This window comes from Lathyrus oleraceus, chromosome 1 (assembly GCF_024323335.1).
Source record: "Lathyrus oleraceus cultivar Zhongwan6 chromosome 1, CAAS_Psat_ZW6_1.0, whole genome shotgun sequence".
NCBI lineage: Eukaryota > Viridiplantae > Streptophyta > Magnoliopsida > Fabales > Fabaceae > Lathyrus > Lathyrus oleraceus.
In genome coordinates this window covers 279,899,320-279,912,966 of record NC_066579.1, presented here as the reverse complement: position 1 = coordinate 279,912,966, position 13,647 = coordinate 279,899,320, and positions in this window count along the sequence as shown.

Sequence of the window (13,647 nt, the reverse complement as noted above, 5' to 3'; positions counted from 1 at the left end):
ACATCGTGATAAAAGCAGACATGTTTGGGGTCGGTTATCAGCCGGGTCAAGAGTCGTCTAGATCAAATAGAGGATGTCGCCCACCTTACACCTTCGTCAGTGCAGGGATGTTGGATCTTGGCCATGCCCGTTCAGTGGGTGAAGATGTTGACAGCGATCGCGAGCTTGAGGCGTGGATAAAGTCGTGCGTGCCAGGCGATTGGAGGGCCTCCGAAAGCATCACTGTCGCTCATCCGGAAGTGTAGTATTTCTGTGTCTTAATTTTGTTTGCATGAAAGCCATACGTGTTGCCCGACACGTAATGGTCCATTGTAAGGGCCACCTCATGTTTCATTTTGCAACATTTCGGCATCATTAATAAATGGATGTTTTTTCAATCAAAAAGCGGTGTTCCCTGTTTTTCATTTTTTTGCAGTTTTTTTTTAAAAAAAAAAAATATAATAAAAAATGGCAATGTTTTTATTCTCTTTCCTTTTGATTCGTTTGGTTCCAACCTTAAAAATGATTCTCCTGAGCTCATCGATAACAATTTGGTTACACCTCCATATGACTTCGACAATCCAAGCTATCATGCCGAAGAAGAAGGCGCAGAAGATTGTGATCAGCTGGAATTAGCCAGGTCGTTGAAACAAGAGGAGAAGATGATTCAACCGCACGAGGAGCGAGTCAAGTTTGTCATCCCAGGAACCGCCGAGGTCAGAAGGGAAAGTGAAGGTTGAGGCCGCTTCAGAGACAAGTCGAGAACAGAGTGGTAGCCCTGTTAGAAGAGCAGGTTGATACGTATGCCTGATTGTATCAAGATACACCAGGGCGGAATACCAATGTTGTGGGGCACGAGCTACCCTTAAGAGAAGACTGTCCTCTAGTGAAGCGGAAACTGTTGCTGAAAGATGAGAGAGTGTATGGACCACCAAGATGCGAACAGAGCTAATATGAAGGATGAATTCCCGGTACTTCACAATGAAGTATTGGTTGATTATATGGCTCAGGTCTCAGTGTTTATTTTCATGGATGGCTTCTTGGCCAAGACCAGATTGAATTGCTGCCAGATGATATGAAGTAAGCCAGGTCCATCACACAAGGGGCACCTTCTCGTTCTAAGGTGATGTCGTTCAATCACAAGAGGCCGGTGCCACGTATCAAAAGTCTACGGTGACTTTGTTTCATGATATGATTCATCGTGAAAGCAAATCCCATGTTGAGGACATGATGACAAAGTCCCGAAGAGAACAGGGGCATCCGGTAGACCTGGGGCAAATGGTTTGACCGTTTGAGATAACTCATACTTTTGAGTCTAAATCAGTGCACTTATGGAGTGCTGTCCATCAAGCTACCGAGGCTTGTTGTGAGCGAATCAGAGGAATCGGGGTCGGTCCTGCTAAAAACAAAAAAAAAAAAAAAAAAAAAAAAAAAAAAAAAAAAGTAAATCAAATTGTCAGGCGGAATAATGATTGCCAAAGGACATTGAAAAAAGATAAATGGCAGGAACTTCTGATTCCGATGCTTCCCAGGGGGATGTTTGTTAATCTGGTACTCGGCAGCCCTCGAGGGGTTTATGAGGTGCGTACTGAGTCAGCATGACGAGTCTTGTCGAAAAGAGTAGGCAATTTACCTAAGCAAAGAGTTTATCGATGGTGAAACAATACACTCACTGTTCGAAAAAAACTTGATGTACTTTGGCATAGGCTGCTCGCCGACTGAGACAGTGTATGTTGATTCATACCACTTCGTGGATATCCAAAATGGATTTGGTATATGTTTGAAAAGCTAGTAGCAACTCATCGTTGATTCTCAATCAAGGAAGTCTGAAGTCCCTGATGAGGACATCTCGAGGTACTCGAATCGAAAGAATGAGAGTGACCAATCCCGGAGGAGGGGTCTGGCCCTGAATTCGAACGGATTTTGATGTCTGATGGGGAGAGTTTAAAGTGAAGGAGCTAGTGTTTCCTCGTTAACATTTGAATGCACCAACGATGGTGGCTGAGTACGAAGTTGGTATCCTGGGTGTTGTACGTCGGTACGTGCATCTACCTGGGGCAATTGTACTCAGTGAGCGAAGCGTGGTGTTAACTGAGAAGTGTGACCTCGAGCGTACCACGTGGAAGAATTGGTTGAAAAGGATCCTTCCTCCTCAAGACGATCGTGGGGCCGATGGATAAACAATTATGAGTGTCTCATTCGTGGTCAAGAGGGTTTTCTCGGACCAGGCCAGATTGTTGATAACCACGGATGACGACGATTTTCTATCCACTTTGAGTGCGGACGCAGTTAGAAAATACTTCGTGAAAGAGACCCGCTGGACAAAAAAAATGAATAAAGAGTCCAGGCAAAAAAAGGGGCATCCCGGCGAACCAAGAAAAAGAGGAAGGTTCGGGCAAAAGTTAGGGAAAAATAAAAGAAAAGAACTGTACACCCGGCAAGTTGAAAACCCGCAAGGGCGACTTGGGCAAAAAAGGGTATCCCGGTGGACTGAAACCCGAAAGGGCGGTCCAGGCAAAAGAGGGAATGAAACGAACAACTGCGTCCAGCATGATCGTTTGTGCTCTTGATGACTTGGCTAATCTCCGATAGAGACCGATTAGAAGTGTCTTGTTCAGAAGACAGAAAGTGCGGAAAGGTCTTGAGGACATATGAGGTATAACTGAGTTGGAACCCGATGAGATCATGGTTCCGCATTGCCAATAGGGTAGATTTTTTCCTTTGTGCGCAATCACCTCTTTCCAGGGTTTGCTTCTTGTGTGTTGCTCAATTCTGAGCCATCTTTTATTCCAGTAAAATAAAGCGTGCGTTCAGTCAAATAATTTTGTTTTGTTGTCATTACCGTTTTGATTACGAAAACATCCGTTTATTTTGATAAGAATATTTGCATTTTGAAACATAGAGGTCCCTTCCGATGCGTGCTTGTGAGATTAAAACCTGGAAATCTTACTCGGAAGTCTGAATGACCTAAGTGTTGAAATACCAGAACATCTGGGGCATACCTGGGGCACGCTTTTATCTAACGATCTCTGCTGCGGAGCTTGATCAGGGGCGAGAGATAGTTGAACAGTGTGAAGACCGCGACAGAGTCACAACGACGATCCTGGAAAGTTAATCAAGAAGACTCTTCAAAGTCTGATAACTGGAAAGTATGTATAAACCCCAGGAGTTCGATCTCCGTGAAGTACGGACGAGTTGGGAATACAAGATGATGGAGCAGAAAAGTCCAGAAGAGTCTGGGAGTTCTTAAAAGTGGAAAGTCAACACTGTGGGTGGATGATGGATACCAGTGTTCGACGAGTTGGCCAACATCCCTGTCAAACAAGCTATGTCTCCCAAGAGGATTGAGAGTGTGATTTCCCCGACAGAGTCGAGATCAGTGTCTCCTTAGCAAGCCCGAAGGTTATCACATCCCCAGCAGGGGCAGGGGCAGAATGTTTCTCAGAGTAGAAGGTGGTTCCTCAGCCCAAATCAGTATTGAAGCTATCAGAGTTATTTCCCCTACAGAGACGCCTGTGGACAGTACCTTCTTTCCCTAGCAGATCTAAGGATTGCTTCTCCCCAGCAGGCCTGGGCTTGCAGATTTCCCCAGTTGAGAATCCCCGCTGAGCGCCTGGAGTTGATTTTCCCCGGGAGTTCCCCAGCGGAGTGTATCAATAGACTGTTTGTGTGTTCCTCAACAATTGGGTTTATGATGCGGTAATCTCCAGTATAGCCGTGAGTGCTCATCCTCAGCAAGGTTGTGGAGGTTTATCTTCAGTATGAAATGACGTGTTATCATCCTCAACAGAGTTGTTACTCTCATCACTTTGGTTGTTCTCCTCAACAGAATGGTGTGGGTTTTCCTCAGCAAGTTCCCCGAGTGGAGCGAGTTTCAATGAAATACATCTCCAGCAGTGATTCTCCTACATATGGATTGGTTGGGTCGTCCCTAGTAGAGTAGAATTAATCACTCCAGCAGAGTTCATCCTACCAGTGGATTGGACGAGTTTCTACAGTAGACTGATATCTGCATCCCCCGTTTGAGCCTATCCTACCGGTGGATTGCATGGGTTGCCCCCCAGCGGAATAACAGATATTCTCCAAGCAGAGTTTTTCCTATCCGAGGTTTGGTTGGGTCTCATTCCCAGTGAAGTCGCTTTGCTATTCCCCCAAGCAGAGTTCCCCGCAGAGTTTCCTCAGTCAGAGTGTCCCCACAGAGTTGGAATGTCTGATCTTTTTGGCTCCCTAGCCAGGGTTCATTTGCATTTTGCATGTAGTGATCATTGCATCTTCAAAAATCGCGTAGCATTTCCATTCCTAAATGGAGCATTACGCTATAGAAAAATTCAAACATATGCATTCATGTGTTCGAAACCCCATCAGACCGTATCCCCTGCAGAGACGGATTTTTGTTCAACCTGTACAACGCATTTGCCACAGTTGCTCCAGTCAGCATTTGGTGTCCCCACAGAGGTTTATTTCCTCACCTGTTGGTGACAGAAAGTTTGTTTCTCCCCAGTGAGACCCCCCGCAAGTGTTCAGCCTAGCCCTGTCATCTTGAGAATATCAATACCCCGTCAGCACCCGCGTGTGTTTGCTTCTTTGGTGTCGGTAAACACCATCCTTCGGTGATTTCCAGTCATGCGTAAGTGTCTGGTCTTCTTTGGTGTCGGTAAACACCATCTTCCGGTGATTTCCAGTCATGCGTAAGTGTCTGGTTTTCCTTTGATGTCTGTAAACATCATCTTTCGATGTTCGTAACATCGTTATCCCTTCCCTAGTGAAGGTTTCTCCTCTCCGTTGGTGTCGATAAACGTCGAGTTTTTCCTATTCATCCGATGATGTCTAGTTGTCCCTTCCCTAGTGAAGATTTCTCCTCTCCGTTGGTGTCGATAAACGTCGAGTTTTTCCTATTCGTCCTATGACGTCTAGTTGTACCCTCCCCATGTGGATTTACCTCTCCGTTGGTTTCGATAAACGTTGAGTTTTTCCCAGTCGTCCGTTGACGTCTGGTTGTTTTTCTCTTATTCCCATTCATCTGTAAATGTCTGGTCGATCTTTTTGGTGTCTGTAAACATCATCCTTCGATGTCTGTAAACGTCGAGTTTTCTCCCATTCATCCGTTGATGTCTGGTCGAGCCTTCCCATTCATCTGTAAATGTCTGGTCGATCTTTTTGGTGTCTGTAAACATCATCCTTCGATGTCTGTAAACGTCGAGTTTTCTCCCATTCATCCGTTGATGTCTGGTCGAGCCTTCCCATTCATCTGTAAATGTCTGGTTGATCCCTTTGGTGTCTGTAAACATCATCTTTCGATGTCTGTAAACGTCGAGTTTTTCCTGGTCGTCCCCAGTTGTTTACCTCTCCGTTGGTCTAGATAAACGTCGAGTTTTTCCCGATCATCCGTTGATGATTTGGTTGTGTCCTTCTTCCCTAGTGAAGATTTCTCCTCTCCGTTGGGGTCGATAAACGTCGAGTTTTTCCTATTCGTCCTATGACGTCTAGTTGTACCTATCCCCATGTGGATTTACCTCTCCGTTGGTCTTGGTAAACGTCGAGTTTTTCCCATTTCGTCCGTTGACGTATGGTTGTGTCTCTCCCAGTCATTCATTAATGTCTGGTTACCTCTCCGTTGGTCTAGATAAACGTTGAGTTTTTCCTAGTTGTCCGTCGGCAGCTAGTTGTGATTTTCTTTTCCCATTCATCGTCGTTGCAATGTCTGGAGGTGGCCGTACTCTTTGAAAACAAAAACCCAAAAAAACAAAATACCCAGTAATAAGAATCAGATCCCAGTGGACGTTTCCATTGGTGTATCCCCGTTGTGCAAATTCTACGGTTCTTTGTATTCAATCCCTGTTTACCCTGAAAGTCTGACAGCCGTTGCTCTCATCCGTTCGGGTTCCCAGCTGATTGAATAGGGGCAGCTGTAGCACCTCAAATTTGCACCTATCATTGTACATATCATTTCATATTAGGTCATAGCATATCATGATGCATTGCATAACATTTGCATTGTTCCTCAGTTGCCTCAAGTGCAAGCAAGCAAGAATTAGGTCAAACTGATCAAGAGATCAGCCCACCAATCAAGCAAAGGTGTTTTCTCAAGGAATCAAGACCCTAGGGTTTGTCCAACAAGTTCACATGACTTGGAGGTCTATTTGAAATGTTCAAGTCAAGGGTTGAAGGCTCAGATGTCAGCAGCCAATGCACAGGCAAGCAGAAAACCCTAGACAATCAACAGTCAAATCATAGCAGTGGATGGTGGCCATTCTTGTGGAATTTGGGCACCATGATCAATCATCAAGAGTTCATATGTCTTGGGACATCATTTGAAGTCAAGTTCTCAAGGAATTAGGGTTTGGAATTCATCAGAAGAGCACAGTCAAGTCCAAAACCCTAGAAAGTCAAAGTTGGTCAACTGTGGTTGATTCTTTGGATTTGATGGATAGAAATGATTTGAAGGAGCTTATTCATGCCCTAATAGGTCTTGTGTGTCATGGCAATCAACATCATGGAAGAATTTGAAGCCAATCAGAAAATTTCCAGAAATAGAAAGTGGACCCGTAATTTCAACTGCCAAAAATAGAAACTTCTTGATCCTCAACTTGCATCATGATACAAGCTTCAAATGAATTTTTGCCCAACATGAAAGTTGAAGATCTTGTTCTCCCATTTTCAAAAAGTCCAAGAACTCTCAAATCCCATGTATGGTTGTCAAGATATGATCCAATCATTTTCACAAAATTTTGAACTTCAACTGAGCATATCTCCCAAACCATAAGGCCAAATTTGGTGGGGTTTTTTCCTACAAACCACATTTTTCATCCTCTTTCCAAAAATATAAATTCCATGACCTAAAACCTTGCCATTCAAAATGGCATTTTTGGACCTTTTTCACTTAAATTCAAAGTTTGACTCAAGTTTGACTTTTTGCTCCTTTGACTTTTTCTTGACTTGACCAATTGAGAAATGTTCTAAACCATATTTGTGACTTGTCTCAAGCTTAAAAGCATGTTCATAACACCATTACACTCCATTCTTGAATCAAAATGCAAGGTAGGTCAATGGTGCAAATAGCTATACAAATGCAAGGCAAGTACAACAATGCTGCAGCACACATAAAACAGCACAAGCAAAGTTCATTTACAGCTGTTTGCAAAGCCCACTCGACCATGAACACACCTCCCTTGTTCACTTACATACCAATTAGCAAAATTGCAATTTGAATCATTTACACTAAACTAGCTTAGCACTTGGATTAGTAAGGTAAAACAGATGCATATAAACCATTTTTCTGTTCATTTTCAAAAACCCTAGAGCTGCAGCCACACGAAAATCCTCTCATTCCCTCATTGTGCATTTTGGCAAAAGAGGAAATTCTGAGCAAACCATCACAAACCACAATAAACCCTTGTTTCCTCCATCACTTGAACAACATTTAGAGGCTTTTTGAACCATCAATTGCTAACTGTAACAGCTCTTCTCACTCTGTTTTTTTTCAAGCATCTTTTAATGGCAATTCGAATTGTGGAAGCTTCCAGGCAAGTTTGAGCTGAACAAGCTCCATCATCCTTCACTACCAAGCACCATCTCCAACTGTTTGAGTTTGAATCGACCAAAGCAACACTGTATCATCAGTTTCTTCAAATCAGGTAGGATTTTCGACCACCCCTTTTCTCAAAATGATGACCTGCTTATGATAGTCCATTTCATGCTGATTCCAATGAGCATTCGCTTGCTTGAAATGATCCACTGTGTTGAGAGAAATATAGTTTCGAAGTTATATGCTCAAACTTGTTTGTGTGGATTTCTCTGTTATGTGCTTGAATCAATGAATATAGATGTTGGTTTGTGCTTGTGTTTGGCTAGTTGAAGCTATTGGTATACATATTGTTAACTCTTGGGCACATTTGCTCATGCTGGTTTTTAGGAAAATGATGAACACTGTTGTATTTAAACCCTAGCTTTGTTTACAGTTTGTTTTCTCCGAGAGTCATGCCTGCTGTGGTTTGTATTTGCGTGAACATGTTGTTACTGCTATGCTGACAGCCATGCTGTAGATTGATGTTGATTTTGATGTACATGAATTTCAAACCCTGCTGCTGTTTCTAAAACTTGAGCTGCCCAGAATTTCTCATTTTTGCTTATTTTGGCATGTTGTTTGTGGTTCCCACTGTCATGCTATTTGGATATCACATGTTGGTAATGAATTGTGAAGTTGAACATACCATGCCATTATGAGATGCTTGTTGAATGTTGGTCTGTTGATGTTGGATGATGAACATGAATATGCCCTGATGTTTCGAAACTTCCAAACCTGCCCAGATTTTGCATGAACTTAGGTTTGGTTGTTACTAGCTGATGTTTGTATGCCATGTTGGTTGTGATTTATTGCATTTGAAATTCGTGTGATGATGTTGAAGTTGATACCTTGCTCATAAGTTTCGACTCTGCCCAGATTTTGCTTGATTAATTGTTGTTTTGGTTGTTGGTTAAATGGTAGTGTTCATAGGCTGTATTTGATTATTGATGTTTGGTTGTGTTTCGTTTTTAATGTCTGAGTCGAATTTGAAATGATGAATACTGTTGCCGTACGCGTAAAACCCTAAGAGCTCTCTCCAGTTTTTCTGTTCAAAATGCTATTGGCTGTTGTTGCTGGGATTTTCGTGTGCTTCACTGTACCATCCCATGTTGACCAATAAAAATATTTGGTTTGTCTGCCTGAAACGCAACGTTTGGATAAGTGGGTTGCTGAATTATAAGATTGCCATGTTGACTTCCCTTGACCAATTAAACCATGTTCATTTTGTTATTTTGTTCCAATTCATTACTCGGTTTCTAAAATTCACAACTCACTCAATTTAACTCCAAAAATCTTGAAGTTTGTTGCATATTTTTCACAAGAATGTCCACTATTTTATCATATTTTTTAATCATTTTTGGGTGGTTGGATTTTAAAGGACATTAGACTTCTTAACATGTATGCTCATTAGACACATTCTGCCAAAACAATTGTGAAATACTCATGTTGCATCCATTGGTTCTGAAAATTTTTATGAGCATTCTACACTCATTCACCTTTGTTTCCATATAGACTTTGTGCATTTATCATTTGTGGATTGAGAGTTATGATTTTTTGAAGTCATGTGTTACATTTGTTGCAATACCATGATCATGCATTTTCACAATTTTTGTTCACACACTTCCCCACATCCAAATGCCCCCCCAATTTTTGCATGAATGATCCTTTGTATGTCTATTTCATGTATGAATTTTCTTGGAATTTATCTTGCTGTTTTCCATTTGATTGTGAATTTTCTTCCATGCTTGGTCATTTGTTGACTTTTTGTGCTATGCATTGCCAAATCTTTTGTGAAATTCTCAAATCATATTGTATGTCCATGAAATTTCATATGTGATAACTAGACTCTTTGAGCTTTGCATTGGTGTTAATCTCATTCATTTCTCTTCTGTTTTCAAATTGATATGATTTTTTGAAGTTGACCTATGCTTGTTGACTTTCACCACGCTTACTTGAATTTGGTTTGACTTCATGATTTTACTTGACTGCCTTCCTCTCATCCAAATGCCATGAAATTTGACATGCTTGCCATGTTAGATGTTAGGATTGAGTATGATTTATTTCATGATTTTTGAGATTGTTTGAGTTGACTTTTGAATGAAGTCTTTGCTGTTGACTTTTGTATGCCTCTCTTGCCATGCTTTGCATCCTTTTGCATATGAAATGACCATGATGCATGATATAATTATGAATCCAATTGAGAATGCTTCTTGAATGTTTAAAATTGGTTTGGGTTGACTTTTCCTTCTGCTGCCTTGACTTTTTCTTTCATCTTTGACCCTAGGCTAGTCCTAGTGGTCTTCTAAGCTCATGTTGAGTTCATCTGTTTCAGGTTAAGCACCAATGCCTTGAGGATCATTCAAATGTGTTCTAGTTTGATTGTTTAATGTGCTAACACTTGTTTTGTAGGTGACTCATATGCTTGAGTCTTTGTGCCTTGCACAATTGGTCCCTCTGTGGCTAACTATTGGGTTATTTCCTTTTGATTCTGACTGTTGAGCTGTTTACTAACTAGTTTGACTTTTTCAGGTACCTTAGTTGCCTAAGTTCTTTGAACTTGCTTGCTTTGCTATTTAGCATTTGTTTTGAGGTATAATTACTTCTTCTTCATGTAGTCTGGAGACCCGGTCTGTTATTTGACCGGGCAAACTGTCTGAAGTCCTCCTTAAGAGGCAATGCCTGTGTTTGTTTAAAATTGTCCCAAGCAGGAAAAGTCCTTCAAGTAAGGCAATTGGTGGAAGGTAGGGATAAGTAGCCTATCCCCCACTATTCAGTGTGTCCTCTCTTTGCTCCCATTACATGGTTGAAGCATCGAGATAAAAACCCAAGATCTGATCGAGTCAATAATGGGGAAAGAGTTCCATCTTTCTGAACTCCCCCACTTTCTATTATTTGATGCTCTCCCTGATTAGGGATAGAAGCAATGAGGCACACCCCTCATCTCCTTTCATCTGCTTCACCTTAGCCTCTCAATGGCAAGGTTAAGAGCACACTTACCCCATTCCAGTTGGCCCTAGTGCCTAACCTTTGATGTTTGAGCCCCCTTGTTGGTGTGTTTATTTTATGCTGTATGTGTTTGTGATTGCTTTGTTTGCCTCTTTAGGCTTTAGTTTAGGTTTGCCCTTGTGCAATAGGTTTGTGCTTGACTTGCTTCCTGTGCAAGTCAAGTCTGTGTGGCTTAACCCTTGTGTGAGCCACACTTAGAACTGTTCGGCCGAACTACGGCAACTCTGATTCTCATGTTCAGATGAGATACGTAGGCACGAGACGCGATGTCTTGCCGAGTTTGACTAACCATTAACACTAACTCTTTTCTCTCACCCCTGTTGTGATTGAGATATCCCTTTCTCTTGCCCTAGTTGCAATCGAGACTTTGCTTTTTTCCTGTGTCTGTTTAGGATAGGTTGGCCCTTGTGCCATTTAGCTAGAAACCTTAACTTAGGGTTGACTTTGCACGACAACATCTAGGCTCGAGTCGTAGTCTCCCTAGAGTTGTGTCTCCCTCTGTTATCTGGTTAGGCTAGATCCTTTATCCCTGCGTAGGGGAACTACATCGCCCTGATCTTCACACCAGATGAAGTATGTAGGCAGGAGATTGAGCTGATCTCTCCGGGCGCCTTTTCTTTCTTTTGTGTGTGTTGTTTGACCTTTGCTAAGCTCGAGTCCCCGTACTCCTTAGCATTTGCTGTCTGTTTGCTTGTGTTTGACAGTTATAGGCTGAGTCCCCGACTCCCTATCTATCTGTTGTGTGCGTTTAGGTTCGGATGCTGGTGTAAGTCCAGTGATTGGCATTCAGGCTCCACGTTTGCCTTTGTGTGTTTGTTTGTGTGCGTGTCAGCCGAGCTACGAATGCTCTGATTCTTCTCTCGTCCGAGAAGATACGTATGCATAGGATACAATATCCTAGCGAGCATGTGTCGTTTCCCCAGTCCGAACTACTTGGACTCTGATGTCTATGCCTGATAGACTAAGTAGGCTCAGGATGCGACATCCTGCCGAGTTCAGTTTCAGTCAGTCTCTTGCGTTTCTTTCAGCCAGTGTGTGAGTTTTGAGCAGCGTTTAGCAACCATATTCTTTCCTTTTGTGCGTGGATCCCGTAGAGTACTACGGATGCGTAGGGTGCCTAACACCTTCCCTTCGCATAACCGACTCCCGAACCCATCCTCTTTGGTCGCGAGACCATGTTCTTTCCTAGGTTTACTTCGAGCGTTTCCTTTCCCTCTTTTGGGATAAATAACGCACGGTGGCGGCTCTGTTGTTTCTTTCCTTTCCCGCCGGTTTTTCGCGCGATGCGACAAACTCATCTCACAAAGATCACCAAGCATACAAGGAATTAATATCAAGCAAATCAATCATTACATACAATACAGTAATCCCAAATTGCACAAAAATATGTCACAAGACAAAACAATACAACAAGCATGAAAAGTTGGCAAAACCCACTAGGCGAGTACGTCCCCAGCAGAGTCGCCACTTTTCTGTAACGGGGTATTCGTTACCATTAGAGATATTGACTAAATCCAAGGTAAATCATACAAGTCGAGTCGCCACCGCACTTCTATTTATCCAAAGGAATGGTTAGAAAGCGAACAAAAACCTAAAAGTTTTAAGAAAAACTAGTAAAAGAAAACAGAGATCTGGGTAAGGGGGTTGGTTATGCAATGGGAAGGTGTTAGGCACCCAAAACATCCTAGGTACTCCTAGGGAGCCCTTTTCATACTTGTTGTAAGGTTGTTTGTTTTGTGAAAATTTGTTTGTGCAAACATGATTGAAGAGATAAGAAAGAGAATATACAAGTTATTTATATGTTGTGTTTGGATGGATAAACCCATTGCCTACGTACCATCTTATAAAAAGATTAGGATCAAAACCTCGTAGTTCGGGGTAAAAATCTCAAAACAAGTTGGTAAATTGATTGGTCCAAAAGCCTTAAGGTCTTTTGTTATCCAAGGGAGAAAACTCAACCTAAAACCACAAATCCACCATGTGAGGATAGCTTCGACATGCTAGTGAGGGGTTAACCCTATAATAAGCATGGAAGACTCATTGTCCATCACTAAGGATATAGGTGAGCATTACATCTACCACAAAGATAACTCAAACATAATAGCTAAAGGTTATGAAAGATTTGATTAAGGAAGTGGCCATTGGAACCACAAAAACACATTTGAATGGGTTATATTTACCAATTAGAAGTATATACAAAATGGTCAAAGTGGACTAAAAGATTCAATTCAAAATAAGTATTATGAAAAGAAAGTTTGAAAATCAAAAGCATAAGGCTTACCTTTCTAATGTTGAAAACAATAGTTAAATGTTTGCACAAAAAGATTTTGGCTTGGGTTAGAGTGGAGAGATGAAGAAGAAGGTCTAAGTCCTAAGTAAAAGAAAGAGAAGGGATGAAGAATCAAAACCACAATGGAGTCCCTCTCTTGAGATCATATTGATGATCCAAGTATCTCCCATACTCAAGGTATCTTGTATCTTCCACTTGGATGAACATGGCAATGGTCCTCCAATTAAGCTCAAATGGAAACTCCTAGCACAAAAGCACACACATCAAAAGTTCCATGAAGTAAAACAAGAATGGACAAGAGTGAGTTTAGATATTTGGGTCTTCTAATCCATCTTCATCATTAAGATCCTTTTACTCCAATTTTGCATAAGGAAAGTCCTAGAATCTAAGTCCAATTCTCCATTTCCTTGCATAGGGGAAGTCCTAGAAACTAAGTCCATTTCTTTGCATTTGGTCCACAACAATTAAAACAAAAACACAAGCACAATAATATATACACAATTATGTGCTCAAGTGATGAGCCTCATCATCTCATCATAGTCCTCTCTTAACACGCCATTCTGGCCAGCAGGGACAGGAGCTCTAGCAATCACGGTAGGTCTATCAACAGCAAGTGTCGGATTCAGAGAAGAAGATGAATTCCCCACAGGACGGGTAGCACTATCAGCAACATCAACTCTTCTGGTGTCAGCCTGGGGTTTCGGCGGCGCCGAGAACACACGACCACTGCGGGTCAAACCACTAACATCAGAAATATTAGTTACAGAAGTGGAGGGTAGGGGCACCTCCTTCCCATCTTCTAATGCAA